The following is an 18,372-nucleotide window of genomic DNA, read 5'->3' on the forward strand; positions in this document are numbered from 1 at the left end:
TGTGGAGTTAAAAAATATTTCTTAATTAAAGAATCTAGACAGATAGCCTCATAGGTAGAGCTTTGGGGCCGATCACAGCAGGTTTTTCAATCCCAGTCCAGTTTCTTGATACACGAAAAACTCAGTTTTATCATGCTCAATAAAAAAATATTGTGTATGGGGTTTTTGCCTGCTTCTATGTCTATGTGCCATGTATATGCTTGGTGCCCAGGGAAACTTCAAGAGGTGGTCAGATCCCCTGGATCTGGAGTCCAGATAGCTGTGGGCTGCAATGTAGGTGCTGGGAACAGGATCTGGATCCTCTGAAAGAGCAGTCAGTGCCCTTAACCACTGAACCATCTCTCCAATCCCAAACATGATCATTTTTCAAAACAGATATGGCCCTTGCAAAATTGTTTTGAATATCCAGGGATAATTAAAAAATATCCAGGGATAATTAAAGAAGATAGTTTGGCACGGTTTCAACTGTCAACGTTGTTAATCACTGGGATGGTGATACCAAAATCGGCTGTAAATGTATTTTTCCTACATTTTGAGAGAGCCATGTGTGTTTGGAGAGAACTTATTCTATAGATCTTGAGCTCCTCCCACTGATCTCTTTATCTTGTTCTGCTTTAGTGTTTTTATAGCATAGTGCCTGGGACTGAGCAAATTATAACAAACAGAAAACCATTTCTCCCAGCCTGGAGACAGCAAAGTCCAAGGTCACAGTGCCAAAACCCGGTGAGAGCCTCCTTGTTACATCAAGGCATTGAAGAAGATGAGGATTAGAGAGCACAAGAGGAATCTGAATTTGGTATCCACTCCATCCTTGAGTGTAGGGGCCTGGAAGCCTAATTACCTTTTGATGGTCTCTCCTCTCAATATTCCAATGGTAATTAAAGTTTTAACATGAGCTCTTAAGGAACAACTATTCAGACCACAGCACACTTTCAAGGTCTTTTTACTGTTTTATTTAGTTAATGAATTCAAGGAACAGTTAGTCACTAAGTATACACTGCGAGTCTAGAATCCAGGTACTACAGTTTGGATATTGAATGCCAACCACCAATCCATACTCATGTATTGAGGCTTGAGTCTCCAACCCAAGGTGTTGTTTGAAGATGCTAAACCTTTAAGAGATAGGACCTAGTGGAGGCAAATTAGGACGCTGGGGATATATATATGCCTTTGAAGCTGTCCTGGTCAGGGTGACAATTGCTATGATGAAACACCACGAAGAGGTGTTTATTTGGCTAACATATCCTGAGTCTCAGTCTATTGATGGAAGCCAAGGCAGGAACTCAAACTGGTGAGAACCTGGAGGCAGGACCTAGGGCAGTGACCGTGGAAGCTTGCTACTTATTGGCTTGCCCCTCCTGGATTGCTCAGCCTGCTTTCTTATAGAACCAGTGCTAGTAGCCCAGGTGGGGCCCTGCCCACAATGAACTGCTCCCACCCATCAATTGCTGAGTAAGAAAATGCTCTGCAGGCCTGCCTATAGCACGGCATGGGAGAATTTTCTCAATTGAAGTTTCTTCCTCTCAGATGGCTATGTAACTGTTTCAAGTTGGCATAAAGCTGGCCATTATAGAATGAGATGTTTTAACTGGAGCCTCTTCCTGTGTCTGCCTTGGCTTCTGGCTGTGATGAGGTGAAGCCTTCATCCACCACATCCTTTTCCCATGGCAAACCATACTACTACAGGTCTGGAGAGATAGGGTCAAATGTTCATTAATTAAAACATTTGAAACTAAGCTAAAAGAAACTTTTCCTTCACATCGGTTATTCTTTTAGTCATAATGTTCGCAAACTAATACATTAAAATGGTTTAAAAGTAAATATTATAAGAAGCCCACCCAGAACTTCTTACTACCAAGAATAGTTTTAAGAAGAAAATAAGCATTGTGAAAGAGGCATTAATAGGATATTACAGTGATTCAGACTGAATGCTTCTTTTGTAAAGGAGAAAGGAATGAATGATGCAGAGAGTACTCACTCATTTATTCACCTTAGAGCCTTACCACAGCTTTAACACCTGATAATCAGCCTCCATGATGTTGTGAACAAAAAAGCATGATGGCTTTGGAGAAAGGGAGCTGAGAATGAAATTTCCAGCCAGACTGTGGAGACCTTTAAATGACAACATAAAATATTTGGACCTTTTTCAAGATTTTTTGTGTTTTTTTTTTTTTTGGAGACAATAAAAAAACCCACTCATAATTGACATAGAAGGCTGTTGGGGCAGGGGGTTGTTAATTCATGATTGACATTAGGCATTCATAAATGAATGTCCTATAAAATCCTTACTGTAGTGTTTGAAATGACAGAAAGAAAAGAAATATGGGAATATGGACATACAGAGAGGAGGTAATTTCTGTAGGTATGGAGTGTGGCCATTAGGTATATATTGACACAGAAAGACACAAACACAAGATGCTATGAAGATGCTCCAAGATTCTCCATAACTGTTCTACTTCCTATAATAACAGGAAACTTAACAAAATGTAAAAATCAAGTCTCTACCTAACCTTATCAACTGTGTTGGTTAGTTTTCTGTCAACTTGGTACAAACTAGGGTCATCTGGGAAAGATGGAACCTCAACTTAGGAAATGGCTCCATCAAACTACCCTACAGGCAAGTCTCTGGGGGCATTTTCTTGATTAATGGTTAATATGGGAGGACCCAGTCAACTGGGCAGTACGACCTCTGGGCATTGGCCCTGGGAGGTATAAAAACATAGCTGAGTGTGAACCTGGAGAGGCAGTAGCAGAGTACCTCATTCCTCTGTGTTCAGCTTCAGTTCCTGCCTCCAGGTTCCTGCTTTGTGTTCCTGTCCTGACTTTTCTTCAGGATAGACTGTGATGTGGAAGTGTAAGCCATATAAACCTTTCCCTCCCGAAACTGCTTTGGTCATAGTCTTTATAACACACCAACAGAAAGCAAACTAAGATGTCAGCATTTGCACTTACAGAGATAAAACATTTTGATTTGAAAACTGTACATGAAATAAATGTCAAGATGATTGATAACAGCTAATCTAACAGAATCTTGTGCCAATCAAAATTACATGTTAGCAATCCCCTATGGTGTTGGCTCTTCTCAATACTGTCCTGCATGTCATGTCTGCTCCAATGCTGTCTGTGTTCTTCAAGGATGGGCAGTTTGGTTGTCCCTTACACTTTAAATCAATTAGCACGTACAGAAATCCCATTTGGAGTTGCAGCTGACAAGACACACTCTTCTCATTTTCATCCAGGCCCACTTCTATGTGAGGATGCTCTCTAGCAGAGACTGCTATTATCTCTATGACAAACAGCCCTATGTGTGTGTTTTCATTATAAAACTATCCACCAAGAGCATGACATTATTCAAGGGACACGGAAGCCTGCAGAACAAGTAAACAGTAGTGAAAGGGCAGCAAGACAAGACAGATGTTTCCTAATAAAAACATGGGGATGCATTTCACTCTCTGTGAACAGTAAGGAGGTTAACCATCAAGATACCTAAGGTTAACACAAATGCTTGCATTCACACAGAACTCTGGTTAAACATAAAGGGACACAGAGATACTGTATTCACCACATTCACCCTCCCCCAAAGCTTATTACCCACTGGGCCCCCAACTCCACTCTGTTATTCATTCACTTACTAAAGTCAGAAACCTTGGCAGCTCTTGGTCCTTTCCCTTAATCCCCCATACTAAAAATCTTCTGGGTAGATTGCACTAACTAAATTTCTGTAGGTTTTCTATGATGTCGCTAGCTGTTTTCCCTGGTTTTGGTACAAAACAAAGGGCAGGCTCCTTATCATGGCCAGTTAATCAGGGCATTGTTTCAGTTTGTCCTCTAGCCTTCTCCCCTTACACTCCTGCATTACTCATTCCCTCTGCTTGGAATGAGTCCACTGTGGTGAACCCTGAGATTAAGAGGAGCACACAGAATACCAAGACTGCTGGGGAGAAGGATGTAATGCTCTCTGATAGCCCTGTATCTGTCCCCAAAGAAGTTCTTCCCAGTTTCTATAGCTTGTGTGTCTCTGCCTCTAGACTTAATAACATTATTCAAGTTAGAGACATTAACTGGTAGCACAGATGACTCAAAGCCATCTGTCACGCATACACATAGTTATTGTGAATAGTACCATTACTATGCTCCTCCAACGACCTCAAAACTTTATCATACACATAACTCTTGTCTAGAAAGATCACATTGCAGATAGTAATACTGTTCATCCCTGGAATTTCTTTAAAAAGACCTCCAACTCCCTCATAGAAAAAAATAACTACTAGCTTATTCTCTAATAAATGTATATTAAATAATTCTATGTAAGCGTAATGTGAATGTAAAATAGTTAATAGAATTCCTCTAAAAATCTACCAACTCTTCTTTAGAAAATATTAACCAACAGCTTATTTGCTAGACTTCTTATAAATGTTAATTAAATAAGTATATTTAAGCATATAATTAAAATAACAAGTAGAGATTTATGATATAGAAAACATCCTGCTTATTCTTTCTCTACAATTCATCCCAATACTTAAAGTAAGGGAAATATATTGCTGAGACAATTTGGGGGTCTAGGGAGTTTCATTTTCGAAACTTTGTAAAGAAATATTTTCCAAGAAAACTTTGCTCAAAATGAAAGTGTGCTTAACAAATATGCTTTAAAATTACTATGCATGAGTCAACACAATTGCTGGTGACAGTGGAATTGTTTGATCCTTGATATGCTGAAATGTTTAAGACAAAAAAAATCATACAGATACTATTCTGGCTAAGATATAATGTGCCACTGTCACAGCCCAAAATCACAGTCAAGCATGCTGGCACCTGGCCTGGAAAGCCAGTACTTGGCAGACAGGAGCGAGAGGGTTGTAAGCCTGCACTATAACAAGAGGCCCTGACTCAAACAAGTAAAACAAAACAAAGCAAAAAATGACAAAATTGGATGTCATTGAGAACAAAATGATTGGGGCTGAAGAAATGTCTCAGCAGTTCAGAGAGCAAGTGCTATTCTTGCAGAGGAAAGAGTTTGGCTTCAAGCACCCAAGGCAGCTCATGGTGGCCTGTAATCCCAGTTCCAGGGGACTCCAATAGCCTCTTTTGTTCTCCATGGACAGCTGCTCTCATGAGCACATACTCCTACACAAATAAGTATGCATACACACGTGTGTGTGTGTGTGTGTGTGTGTGTGTGTGTGTGTGTGTGTGTGTAAGTTTCAGTTAGTAAATAAATCATTTTTAAAAGGAAAACAAATGATAGAAAGAGTGCAGGGATAAGGTAACCCCTATTCACTGACTAGAAACTTAATTAGAAAAGAAGAGATTATAGAAGCCTACACTGAAAAACAGAATAGGTACCTGTAAAACAGAATCTGTTCATGCTATATGAAATATGTGTTATGTCTAGACTTCTCTCAGGGAATGGGAAAGTGTTCACATTCTCAGTCATTTCTGTACTTTCGTTTCCAAAATGGTCTGACAAGTGTCATACCCAATGTATATATGACTACATCAAGCAATAGGGTATATGTACAAAAACTGCTCAAAAAAATTACCACCAAGTTTAAGATCTTAATTGTCTTTGGTTCCAGCTTTAGAGTTGGGGATGTGCCATGTGTATAAAATAGAAAGAGTGTCTGGTAGGCTGAACAGAAGAGGTAAGTTTTATAGACAAGAAGCCTGGGGAAGCAGAAACTAATAATGAAACTGACATTTGTAATTTCAAAGGTGGAGGCAGGGCAACAGAGCTAGAGAGAACAACCAACCAACTAGTTAACAAGTTACTCCAGAATTCATATATATCCAGGCATGGCGTGAACTTGTTGAACTCATTAGAACTGGCTTGTTTAGGAAATGGTCCTTCCCCACCAGCTGCTTCATGATTGACTGGAAGGCCAGACATCAACTTAGCTAGAGCTTGGTGAAACAGACATTTAGAACAAATGACTTTATGTGATCTGATTTGTCTGTGCCCATTGCAACAGCTTAGTTCAAAACAGCAGGCTCCTCTAATTCTTATTTAACCATAGACCCAGGCTTTCATTCCTGGTCTACTTTTCTCTGTTACCTGTATTAATTTTACCCACACTTGCCCCTATGCATGAACATTTCTCTGACCTGCAGAAACCATGAAGTTCCATCTGCCCTTACCCTCAGCTCTTCTCTAAGCTCTTTGCTTTCCTTGGGATGTAATGCTGCCCTGAAAATATAACTTCCCTTTGCTCCTCCTCTCATACTCTACCTTGGGTCTCTTAAACCCACGTCTGATGCTGGGTGTGTGGAGGATAGATATTCAAGGCTTTCAACAGAAAGGGGTACCAAACACACCTAGACTTGTAAAATACTCCGATATGCTAACTTAAAAAGGAAATCAGTAGTTAATAACAGGAACAACATTAAAAATAATATCTAAAATACATTGAAACACAGTTTAATTAAATCTGTAAGTTCATAATCATGCTTAAAAATATAGTTGCTAGAAAACACCAGAGAATGTAAGAAAATAATTTTATTCTCCAACTGTGATTTTGAAAATAATCTTGAGTTTAGGTTTGCTCCGTTATGGATGTACCAATTAGGAAATGGCAGGAAATTTCTGTTTTAAAAAATGTCAAAGTCACTTCCAACCTCAGCCATGCATGAGAACATAGCTGGTATTGAAATAACCCTTCTGCTGGAAAAAAAAAAAAAGGAAAAACTATAAAAGCTGGATAAAGTATATAAATCAGCCAATTGAAATCATTGGCAAGAAACCAGTACAGGCAGGACCATCTCAGCTCTGTGAGAAGGAAGCACATATGGTGCACACCACCTTCATGCTGTGGCTTTGCTGAGGGCATTTTTCAAACTGTGATGGGGGGGGCGCGGATATAGCTGCACTGAAAGTGATGGTCTTTTTGGAATAAGGAAAATCTGGTCTGAGTTCAGAACTGCCAAGACAACTTGGAATTGAGCCTCAAAATCTCAGACAGGGAGGGAATTGAAAGGAGGATTCAAAGCCACATTCAGATGCCTCTCCACTCGTAGTAATGGCTCATGCTGGTAAAATCTAAGATGAAAACAGCACAAATAAGGGCAGTCAGATAACTGGAGTCAAACTTTGAGGCCTCATATTACTAACTAGCATTTCTTAATATAAACATGAGTTCAATGAGATAAGAACATATACACTGTAATTAAATGAAAATCATTAAAACATTTTTAATATTTATTTATCTAGTTACTTAGGGCTATGGTATGTGGAAGTCAAAGGACAACTTTCAAGAGTCTGTACTCGCCTTCCATCATGTGGGGTCCAAGGAGTAAACTCAAGTCACTAGGCTTGGAAGCAAGTGCCTTTAACATTGAGCCATCTCACTGGTACAAAAATAATAATTTTAAAGGTATAACTATCATTTACTTTTCTCATCACTGTGTGCAAATATCTACCAAGAAGCAAACTAAGAAATGTGAGTTTCAGATCGTGGCTTGGTTGTAGTCAGTCATGGTGGAGAAAGCATAAAGGAGGGTGTGGCTCTTGGCTGTGATGGCAGAAGTATAAGGCTGCTCCTTCACATCTAGGTAAACAAGAAAGCAAAGAATGGAGAAGGCCAGCACTTATCAAGCTCTCTCCTTTCCTCCCTTTTATTCTCTTTGGACTCTCGGCACATGGGGAAGTGCCCAGTGTATCCAGGGTAGTTTTCCGTTTTCAATGAATCCTCTTTCTAAAATCCTTCATACACATCCATGAGTGTGTCCCCTGGGAAATTTTAAATCCAGTGGGGGTGACAGTAGAAATTAGCCATCGCAATAAATAAAAGATTGATAAGGGGAATATGGAATAAACAATACCCAGTTAAAACAATCAAAGAAAGAATCAATAAAAGACCAAGAACAGATAGGAAACTGAGAAAACAGATAGCATAGATTTAAATCCAACAATATTAGCAGTTAGATGAGATGTAAAGAAGCCAAGAATTTCAATCACAAGACTATCATGTTGAATGTTAAAAAGAAAAAATACACCAATACCCAAGTATGTGAGCTTTTCTTTAAAGAGAAGGACACAGAACACTTAAAGGTAAAAGGGATAGAAAAACACATGCCATGCCAATATCAAGAAAACTAGTGTTTGCTTTATTAATACCAAAGAAGATTTTTAAGGAAAGACAAATGATAAAAGAATCAAGTATTCAGGAGGCTAGAACATTCCTTTCTGTTTACTATATAAAGGCAAAGGTGGCAAATCCGCAGCCATACTTAAAAATGTAACCGCAGCTGACAAAATAATCAAATAATGACAATAAAAAATAACCAAATCATCAGTAAGAATATAAAATACTTAAAAGACAGCCCACCACCCTCTCTCACTGGCAGGCAGACACTGCAGCCAACAACCTCATAGACTAGTTTTGCCAAATGCATGTGGACATTCACCTAACATACCAAGGCAAATCTTTACCAGTTCCAAAGAACTGAAGTCATGGAATGTTTTCTGATTAGTAAAGACATGAACTTAAAGGTGATTAGAAAATTCTTAAATGTTTGGAAATCAGGCAACATACTTCTATATACTGCATGAGTAAGAGGGCAAAATGCCGCAGGAAGCCTTAAAAACACAGGTTCTTAGCTCTCATTAAATGATCAGGTCTTTGTGGCTATTTCAGAAGCGGCTTTTGGGAAATTGTGAGGAAGTTTCATGCCCAGTCTCCACTTAATCTAAAATAAACGTGTTCTACCAGCTACACTCCTACAATCATTTGAAAAAAAAAAAAAAAACTCTAAAACATCCTAGATCTTTCTTCATTTGCTTCCCGATAAGTTAGTATGTGCCATAATTTTAAGGATGCTAGCAAAAAGCATGAAATTTCTCAGTAAAGTCCTTGATGTTTCAGCATCACTGACAGCCTTGTACGATTCCTGTGTTTCCCAACTCCAAAGGAGGGACACAGAGCAATTGAAGAAGACACAGCTCACTCTAGTGACTGCCTTCCCTGCTTCCCTAAGACCCCGGGGTTTTTCCTGGTCTTCAGCACTTTCTGTGCTGGAATAATAAAACCTTAGACAAACCAGAACACACAGATCACCTTTTGCACACAGGGTTTGCCTCACAGCTGAGACACCCTGAGCTCAAGAATCTCCAAACGTTTTTAGGAAAATGCTCTCAAACCTGCCTATGTTTGGGTCTGAAAATAAGATCTCATCTTTACTATGCTGGACAGCAAACAAATCTCCCTTTTTTTTCTTGTACCCAGACCCGGCTTTTATCTTCTGAATTGGTTTACCATGTAAACACACTTGAAAAGATACTTCAGGAGGAAGCTGTAAATGTGTCTGTGAAGAAGTTGTGCAGAAACACCAGGAATCTGTGCAGAACTGTTTTCCACCAGCACTTCAGTAAAACTATAGTACAAAACCCAATCCAGAAATAAAATTATAGTGCAGTTGTCATGGGGTCATCTCTGTTCTAATCTGCATCCTGGCTTTGAAGTTGGTAATTCCACACTCTTCCAGACTTTAGCAAGTTTCTCTAATCAAAAGCCCAATATAAAATGTTTGTTCATTATTTTTTAATATGAAGTGTATGATAAAGACACATGATTCTACTGAAAGAGATGACCTGTCTCTTGATAACAAGTTCCTATTTTGTCTCAATAACAAGGATTTAATAAAAGATTTGTTTTCTGCTGTCTAGATCATCAAGAATATACTTACTAAATCACTCTCGTAAAAAAAAAGGGGGGTCAGGACCCACGAAGAAGTCAGGAGTATATTTAGAAATGGAAAGGGGAGGTCAGCAAAAGTGCTGTATTCCTTTTGGTTGATAAAATGTATGCTAGATGATTAGACTGATTTGGACTTTCTCAAAACGGAACGATTGGTTTTTGTGGATTTCATCAGTCTGTGGATTCTAGTGACTCATATGAACTGTAATAACCTATGTCTCTCTGTTTTTCCCAAGCCTGTTCTGACTGTCTTTTACTCTTCAACACTGGACATGCACTACATATCCCAGAATTTTGGGGTCTCTAAGCCTCCCATCACACTGGGGACCTGAGGCCTACAGTATACAAACCTACGTCATATTATATTACATTAGATTTCTACCAATGCCCAGCAAAGTACTGCACATGGAATGCCTCAGGAATTAGTCATCTCTCACTTCTGTAGGTCACTTTTAAGTCAAAGGAGCTCTCTGCATAGGATCTCCCAAAGCTGAAATCAAGGTGCCACTAGGCCGAGCTTTTATATGAGCTTCTAGGAAAGAATCTCCTTATTCATATTGTTGCCAAGTATGAACTGAGGTCCATATTTCCTCTCTGGCTGTCAGCCAGGGACCACTCTCAGCTCTTTAGGCCACCTGCAGTCTTTGGCACAAGGCCTCTTCCTCTCCCATCCAAGAACAGTGCACCAAATCCCCCTAAGCTTTGAGTCTCTAATTTCCTCTTCTGTTCCCGTTTACAGACACACACCCCCTTCAAGGGGTTCATCTGATTGGGTTACCATTACCCAAATAACCACTGTATTTTATGGCCACTTAACCTGAAACTTTAATAGCATCTGCAAAATCCCTTCAAAAAAAGAATCTAGATTAGTTTTCATTAGAGAATTAAGACCCCAAAATCTTGGGATGGGGGCATTTTAGACACTTCCCCATAGTCACTATTGAAGTATGGTCAACCTCCCTTTTTCCCACTACAGTTAAAGCTTTGTTTGTATATTTACACTTACGGCATTTTGGAAAATCAGGTGTGTGTGTGTGTGTGTGTGTGTGTGTGTGTGTGTGTGTGTGTACATACAGACCCTTTCCTCTGAAGGACTTAAGCCCAGTCTAATGGTACCCTGAACACTAGTCAACTGAAAGTACAAACTATGAGCAGTTTTTAGTAACATGTCCATGTATTTATAAATAAGGTTTTGAGCCTGTCATGGGGTCGAACTGTTTAGCAATCGCCTCAGTTTTACAGGAAAAAAAATGATCTTTGGGGAAGTAGCCTTACTAGTGCGCAAGGCATGCTCAGGCTTGGCTGAATTCTAGTTTATTATTGAGCCTGCTCCCTTACCACATTTACATACCCTTGGTTTGGGAACTGCAGGCTTGTGTCCATCTGAACACTGTCTACTTTTAAATTCTGCTCTCCAAGACAATCTGCTTCCTGCTTGTGACTAACTATGTGATCTGTAGTTTGAAACAAATGGGGATTTATGTGTTCCTGGTTTATGCATTTCCTCAAAGGACACACCACTGTTTTTTGTGCTTGGAAAGGGTAAGAACAAATTACCACTCAATCCAACCCATTTCTCCTCCACCATCCCCCTCCCAAAAAAAAATGACAAGTTGAAAAATATTCAGTATTCAGTCTACAAAATTCTCTGCAGGTCCCCAGTCTAGTAAAGCATCAGCATTCACGTATTTATGTGTACAATGGAAAGTAGGAGAATCAAAACAGAAGGAAAATGTGTATTATGGGAAGTGTGGTTGTCAATCCACAATGTCAATTTGATTGGATTGGCAAACATCTGAGAGACTGATAAAGCACTTCTAGGTAATTTCCAAAAGGGATAAGCAAAGCAGGAAGAACACCAGCTCCAGACACAGGTTTCATGCTATAGCTCGTAGTCTAAATGTCACAAGAGGCAAGAGCCTGCAGTAACTAGGTCCTCATCCCCACCCCACCCCACCCTTTCTCTCCTTCCTTACTGCCTACCATGAGGCCATCTGCTTTGCTCCTCCATGCTCTCCCAACCATGATAGCTGAAACCACAATTCAAAATCAATCCTTCCTTCTCTAAGTGATTTCTCGAAGTCAATTGTCAGTGATGGGAAATCTGGCTAACATGGTTGTGCAGTTGGCTATAAATGCTAGATAGTCCAGTTGTGTTCTGAGACTGAACTGTGAAAAGGATCAACATAAATGTAAGGACAAAAGCTCAACTCCTCCAACCAATCTTTAATTTCTGAAATTTTGATTGGTCCCAAATGTCATGTGAAATTATCCTTATAAGTAACTCCAATAAAGATCTTATATCTAATATCCAAGCAGAGAAAAACATGTTAGGTTTTTCCTTTAGTCTAAGACCCACGTGTTGTCTGTCTGTTAAAAAGTTATGTCCTGGAGCTGGAGAGATGCTCAGTGGTTAATGGCACTGTTTGCTATTCCAGGAGACCTGGGTTCAATTCCCAGCATCCACATGGCAGCTCATAGCTTTCTGTAACTCCAGTTGCAGGGAGTCTGACACCCTCACACTGACACACATGCAGGCAACACCAATGTACATAAAATAAAAATAAATATTTTTAAAAGGTATCTTTTGTTTTTGGCTTCTGATTTTTTTAAAGTGGAAAACAACCAAGTGATTTATTTAATGTATTATAATTTAAAATAGTTTTTCTGTGTGCTGAATATCTTCTGTCAACTTTACATAAGCTGGATTTATCTGAAATGAGGGAACCTCAATTGAGAAATTGCCCCCAATAAAATCCAGGTGTAGGGTATTTTCTTAGTGATTGATATGGGAGAGTGCAGTGCATGATGGGTCATGCCATCCCTGGGATGGTGGTCCTGGGTTCTATAAGAGAGCAGGCTGATCAGGGAAATGCAAATCAAAACAACTCTGAGATACCATCTTACTCCTGTCAGAATAGCTAAAATCAAAAACACCAATGACAGCTTGCTGGAGAGGATGTGGAGAAAGGGGAACACTCCTCCACTGCTGGTGGGAGTGCCAACTTGTACAGCCACTTTGGAAATCAGTATGTCGATTCCTCAGGAAAATGGCAATCAGTCTACCACAAGATTCAGCAATTCCACTCTTAGGCATATACCCAAAAGAAGCACATTCATACAACAAGGACATCTGTTCAACGATGTTCATAGCAGCACTATTTGTAATAGCCAGAAACTGGAAGCACCCTAGATGACCCTCAATTGAGGAATGGATGGAAAAAATGTGGTACATTTACACAATGGAATACTACTCAGCAGAAAAAAAAAAACAATGGAATCTTGAAATTCACAGGCAAAATGGATGGAACTAGAAGAAACCATCCTGAGTGAGGTAACCTAGTAGCAAAAAGACAAAAATGGTATGTACTCACTCATATATGGATGTTAGACATAGAGCAGGGGATTGCCAGCCTACAATCTACACCAAAAGAGAAACTAGGAAACAAGGAGGACCCTAAGAGAGACACACATAGTCCCCTGGAGAAGGAGAAAGGGAAAAGATCTCCTGAGCAAATTGGGAGCATGGGGGGAGTGGAGAGGGAGCTAGGAGAATTAGAAGGGGAGAAGAAAAGGGGTGGGGAGGACATAAGGGAGCAGGAAGATTGATTTGGGGTAAAAATAGAGGAGAGCAAGATAAGAGATACCATAATAGAGGGAGCCATAAAAAGTTTAAAGAGATCTACCAGGATGACACCAACTAATCATCTAAGCAACCGTGGAGAGGCTACCTTAAATGGCCTCCCCTGATAATGAGATTGATGACTAACTTATATGCCATCCTATAACCTTCATCCAGCAGTTCATGGAAGTAGAAGCAGACACTCACACATAACCACTGAACTCAACTGGAATCTAGTTGCAGAGAAGAAGGAGTGATGAGCAAAGGGGTCAAGACTAGGCTGGAGAAACCCACAGAAACAACTGACATGAACAAGGGGGGGGAGTCTTGGTCCCCAGACTGGTAGCTTCGAAACCAGCATGGGACTGATCCAGGCCCCATGAACGTGGGTGTCAGTGAGGAGACCTCAGAAATCTATGGGACCTCTTGTAGTAAACCAGTACTTATCCCTAACATAGGAATGGACTTTGGGAGTCCATTCCACATAGAAACACAGAGGAGGGCCTAGGCCCTATCCCAAAGGATAGGACAGACTCTGAAAACCCCCTATGGAAGACCTTACCCTCCCTGGGGAGCAGAAAGGGTATGAGATAGGTAGGGCATTAGTTGGGGGGGCAGGGGAGGAGAGGAGGGAGAGGGAACTGGGATTGACATGTAAAACAATCTTGTCTCTAATTTAAATAAAAAATGTCGAAAAAATTAAAAAAAAGAAAGCAGGATGAGCAAACCGTGGAGAGCAAGCCAGTAAGTAGCATGGCGTCTACATCAGCTCCTACCTCCAGGTTCCTACCTTGCTTGAGTTCTTTTCCTGACTTCCTTTGATGATAAACAATGATATGGAAGTGTAAGCTAAATAAATCCTTTCCTCCCCAACTCCCCCCCCCATCATGGTGTTTCATTGCCACAATAGAAATCTTAACTAAGACCTCCAGTCAAGCCAATCATCTGATGAACAGCTAATAAACTAAACCAACAAAAGCAATGAGGAATTTAATTTCAGGTTTTTTTATTTTCTCTTATGACTCTCCATTTACTTACATGGAAGAAAATTTTACATATATAAATCTTCCAGGCTTATATTACTCCATCCCTGAAGGATTCTAAGAACTAGGCTGTGCATCTATGTTCAACAAAGTAAAGATGATATAATATCTTGTATGGTTCTGTTTCTAGCCTAACATGGGGTTGGGGTTCTGAGTGAAAGAATGAAGGAATCAAAGAAGGGAGGGAGGAAAACCATGGGCCTACGAGGGAAAAGAAAGACTATTCCTTTCTGTAAATAACTGATGTAATAAACTGAACTTTCGTAAGAAGAAACTCAAATATAAATCATGGGCAGACAAGCAAATAAATCCTTCTCACATATTTGCTCAGTCATGGCTTCTTAAAGTGCATGCAAGTATTATGATTTGGCTAAAGTAAGAGATAACATCCCATCACGGAAATGTTAGCGTCTTTTAAGCTCATACACAAATGAGCTGCAAGTGTGATCTCTGGAAACTGTTACAAACATGGTGAGGCAATTGTGGCTGTGGGAACATGAGGTCAAGCGGACTCACACTTGGGTGCTTAGTTATAACCCCTTTTGACCATCGGCCATTTTCTCTTTTAAAAATTAATTCATTTATATGTGTATATGTATCTAGGCACCCATGCCAGGGTATGCACATGGAGATGTCGAAGGAGAGTGTATTCCTGCCTTCCATAGAATGGGTCTGAGAGAGGGATCTAACTCAGGGCATATAAGGCTTGGTAGCAACTACCTTGGCCCACTGAGCCATCTTGCCAGCCTGACCACAGACAATGTTCCTGGGTTCTCTGAACTTCAGTTTCTTTAGAAGGAACATAGAAATCACACCTCTCTTATTTTTGTACTAGATATACCTTCCATGGATTTCATTCATTCATCTTTTTTTTCTAGGTTAATGTGGCAGAGACTAACTAGATATTCCAGTAATTTAGTGGTTGAGAAGTGAGAGTAAGAATGCTGCTTTGTGGTGGAGCTGCCAGGCCGTGGTGGTGCACGCCTTTCATCCCAGCACTCAGAAGAAGGCAGAGGCAGGTGGATCTCTTTGAGTTTGAGGCCAGCTTGATCTACAAATGGAGTTCCAGAACAGCTGGGGCTGTTATACAGAGAAACCCTGTCGTGAAAAACAGAGAGAGAGAGAGAGAGAGAGAGAGAGAGAGAGAGAGAGAGAGAGAGAGAAAGAGAGAGAGAGAGAGAGAGAGAGAGAGAGAGAGAGAGAGAGAGAGAATACAGCTTTGATAGGCCAAGTCTCATCTACACTGTTGTAGTACCTAGGAAAGCTGTCATTGGCTACAAAGCAGAAATCTTGTACTATTCCTGCTTAGCATGAACACTTAAAGGAAGAGTTAGGAAAGAGGATTAGCCATGCTTATTCCCTGTTACTGAGATTAAGAAGTGGCTGTCCAAAAGTTTAGAAAACGAAAAGGAAAGGGAACCTGAAAGTGAGAAAGGCCCGGGCTTGCTGGGTGGAAAAGTCAACTGCTTCTGTCATCTAAGTTATGAGAAGATTGGGTCTCAATAAAGATGAAGCCTAGAGTCCTGACGATCTGAATGACTCAGACTTTGAGTAGAAAGTCATATCTAGGGTGTGGTTTTCCTGCTCTAGCCTGACAGCTCCAGGGTTGATACCACTAAGCTGAGTTAATGCAATGTGGGGTTGAAAAGAGACAAAGGAAAAAAAAAAAGAAGAAGAACTGAAAAGTCTTTGGATTTTAGTAGGCACATGGAAATGATAGAAAATGAGTTAAATAGAAAGATACTAAGTTTTAAGAAAAGTATGTTAACAAGTCCCAAGAGTTTTTAAGAGAAATATTTTAGCAAGTCCCAAGAGTCTGAAGCAATTGAGTTTTGACATTAAGCTGGGGTTTCCAATTTTCACGAGCAGGTAATATTCTGAAAGATGCCCATACCTAGGAAGGGCTTATTCCTAGTACCCAGATCAGAGGAACCCATGGAGAACAATAAACTTGTAAGAATCAGCTAGCAGGTGTTACCAAAAGCAATGGACAAAGAAGATACACAGGATCATAGAAATCGGCTGCACCTAATGACTTGTTTCACATGAGCACAGTGTGGCTTCAGTGGGAGTCTATAAATGTCACAGCCTAATGATTTTCCAGTGTCTTCCTCCAAAAAAACAAAAACAGCATTGGTTTGAGTTTGTGGGGTGAAAGCTAATAAACTAACAACCCATCTCTTTTGGCTCACTGTCTACTAGTCCATGAGGAAACACATCCAGGACTAAAGTAGAGAATGGTCCACATTTAGACATCCTAGAGTTTAAACTTAACAGTAACAGACTAGGTGGAATCTTGGGATTCCCTCCTGAGGAAGCTGTGATTATGTGGTGTGCCCATGAAAGTGAAGTTTAATGACCAAAAGAGTAGTTGATAAAAAACTGGCTAAATACTTAGCAATACTTTTTCTCTCTTTCTGATTGCAGAGGTAAAGTATGCTTCTGGGCCCTTTTTCTTTTTTGTGTGATACAGGATTTGTGACTAGTTTCCACTCGGGTAAAATGAGCAAAAGAAAACACAAGCCAGGGCAGTTCCTGATACTATCCATCCATCTGTGTGATGGAGATCTCTGGTGAATCTACCAGAGACACGAGGGACAGAAGGAAGGGAAGGAGAGCCATCCAAGCATGCTGACCAAAATAAACCTGCATTGGAGTTGGTATATAAAATAACTTGCTGTGTTGATCTGCAGAGGTTAGTAAATTACCCATCTCTCTGTTAATAGTTATGAAAAAGGTATCTCTTTCCCCTTCAAGGATAGCTGAAAAATGCTTACATCACTGTGATGGTTTGAAAGTCCCCATAGGCTCATATGTTTGAAATTTTGGTTCCCTACTGATGAAACTGTTTGGGAAGGATTAGGGATGTGTCCTTGTTGGAGGAGATATGTCACAGGGGCAGGCTTGGGGATTTCAAAAGTCTCTTGACATTCATTGTGTTCTTTGTTTTCTGTCTGTGGTTTGAAAGGTGAGCTTTAGGCTTTTTAAGCCATCCCCCACTACATCCTGCTGGCTATCATTGTTCTGTCATCATGGACTCTAACACTCTGGAACTGTAAACCTCACTAAATGCTTTCTTTTCTAAGTTATCTTGGTGATGGTGTTTGCCAGAGCAATAGAAACATGACTAATATAATCATGGAATTTTTTTTCTCCTAAGAATTTAGAGCTGCAACACTAATAAATCTAAGGAAATGAATGTGTTACCATGGGCCTTTAAATGACAAATCAATGCCATAAGCAAAATTAAATCATGGAGAAGCAGAAAAGCCATGGAAACCAACCACCAGGCAAACAAAACCAAGGTAAGTGTGGAGCTTTAAATGGGATATCTCCTCCACAGTCCCACATATTTGAATGCCTGAGCCACAGTTAGTGGATCTAGGAGGTTCAGCCTTGCTGGTGGAAGTGCATCATTGGGATCCATTTCTGAGAGTCTCACCCCTCTCCCAGTTTGTTCCCTGCATCGAGTGTGTGACTGAAGATGTGATTTCTCAGGCTCCTGACCCGGCTGCCACCGGCCATGCATTCCCCACCATGTTGGATGCAGGTCCTCCTGGAACTGTGAGTTAAAATAAACTCTTTTGTAAGTTTCTTTTGCTGGTGTTTTTTGGTTTTGCTTTCATCACTTGCAACATAAATTAACTAACACAGTAAGTTTGCAGGGATGAACAAGAGATCAGGTCAAACTTGACAAAAGAGAACCATAAACATGGGATCTTGTGGGGTAGCTATGGAAATGCACAGTTCACATCTCCCAGTTTAAAAAAAATTTAGACTGTTGACACCCCATGCAACTGCCTTAGTATTTTAGCTAAAGCTATGTTCTTGAATGACTTCAGTGGCCAAGCATGTTGTAGGTAGGTGCCGGCTAGTTCTGCCTAAAGAAGACTTCTCAGATGGAAGCTGCAGGCTCTTGTGTTGGATTGGCCAAGACCTGTCAGATGTGCACCACAGATTAAGGTTCCCTCTGTCTTATCTGACTTCATTCCTTCCTGTCAAGGGCTAGCTCAGAGGT

The 18,372-nt window shown here is 40.3% G+C and overlaps 1 long non-coding RNA gene across 1 annotated transcript in view; it reads left to right on the forward strand.

The window, feature by feature from the left end:
- LOC118238786 overlaps positions 1-17,822 on the forward strand; it is a 29,367-nt gene extending 11,545 nt beyond the window's left edge. The window contains exons 5-6 of the long non-coding RNA XR_004769911.1: positions 17,515-17,659; positions 17,808-17,822. This is a non-coding gene — a long non-coding RNA (uncharacterized LOC118238786). The remainder of the gene's footprint in view (positions 1-17,514; positions 17,660-17,807) is intronic.
- The last annotated feature ends 550 nt before the right edge of the window (positions 17,823-18,372 follow it).

This window comes from Cricetulus griseus, chromosome 4, assembly GCF_003668045.3.
Source record: "Cricetulus griseus strain 17A/GY chromosome 4, alternate assembly CriGri-PICRH-1.0, whole genome shotgun sequence".
Taxonomy (NCBI): Eukaryota; Metazoa; Chordata; class Mammalia; order Rodentia; family Cricetidae; genus Cricetulus; species Cricetulus griseus.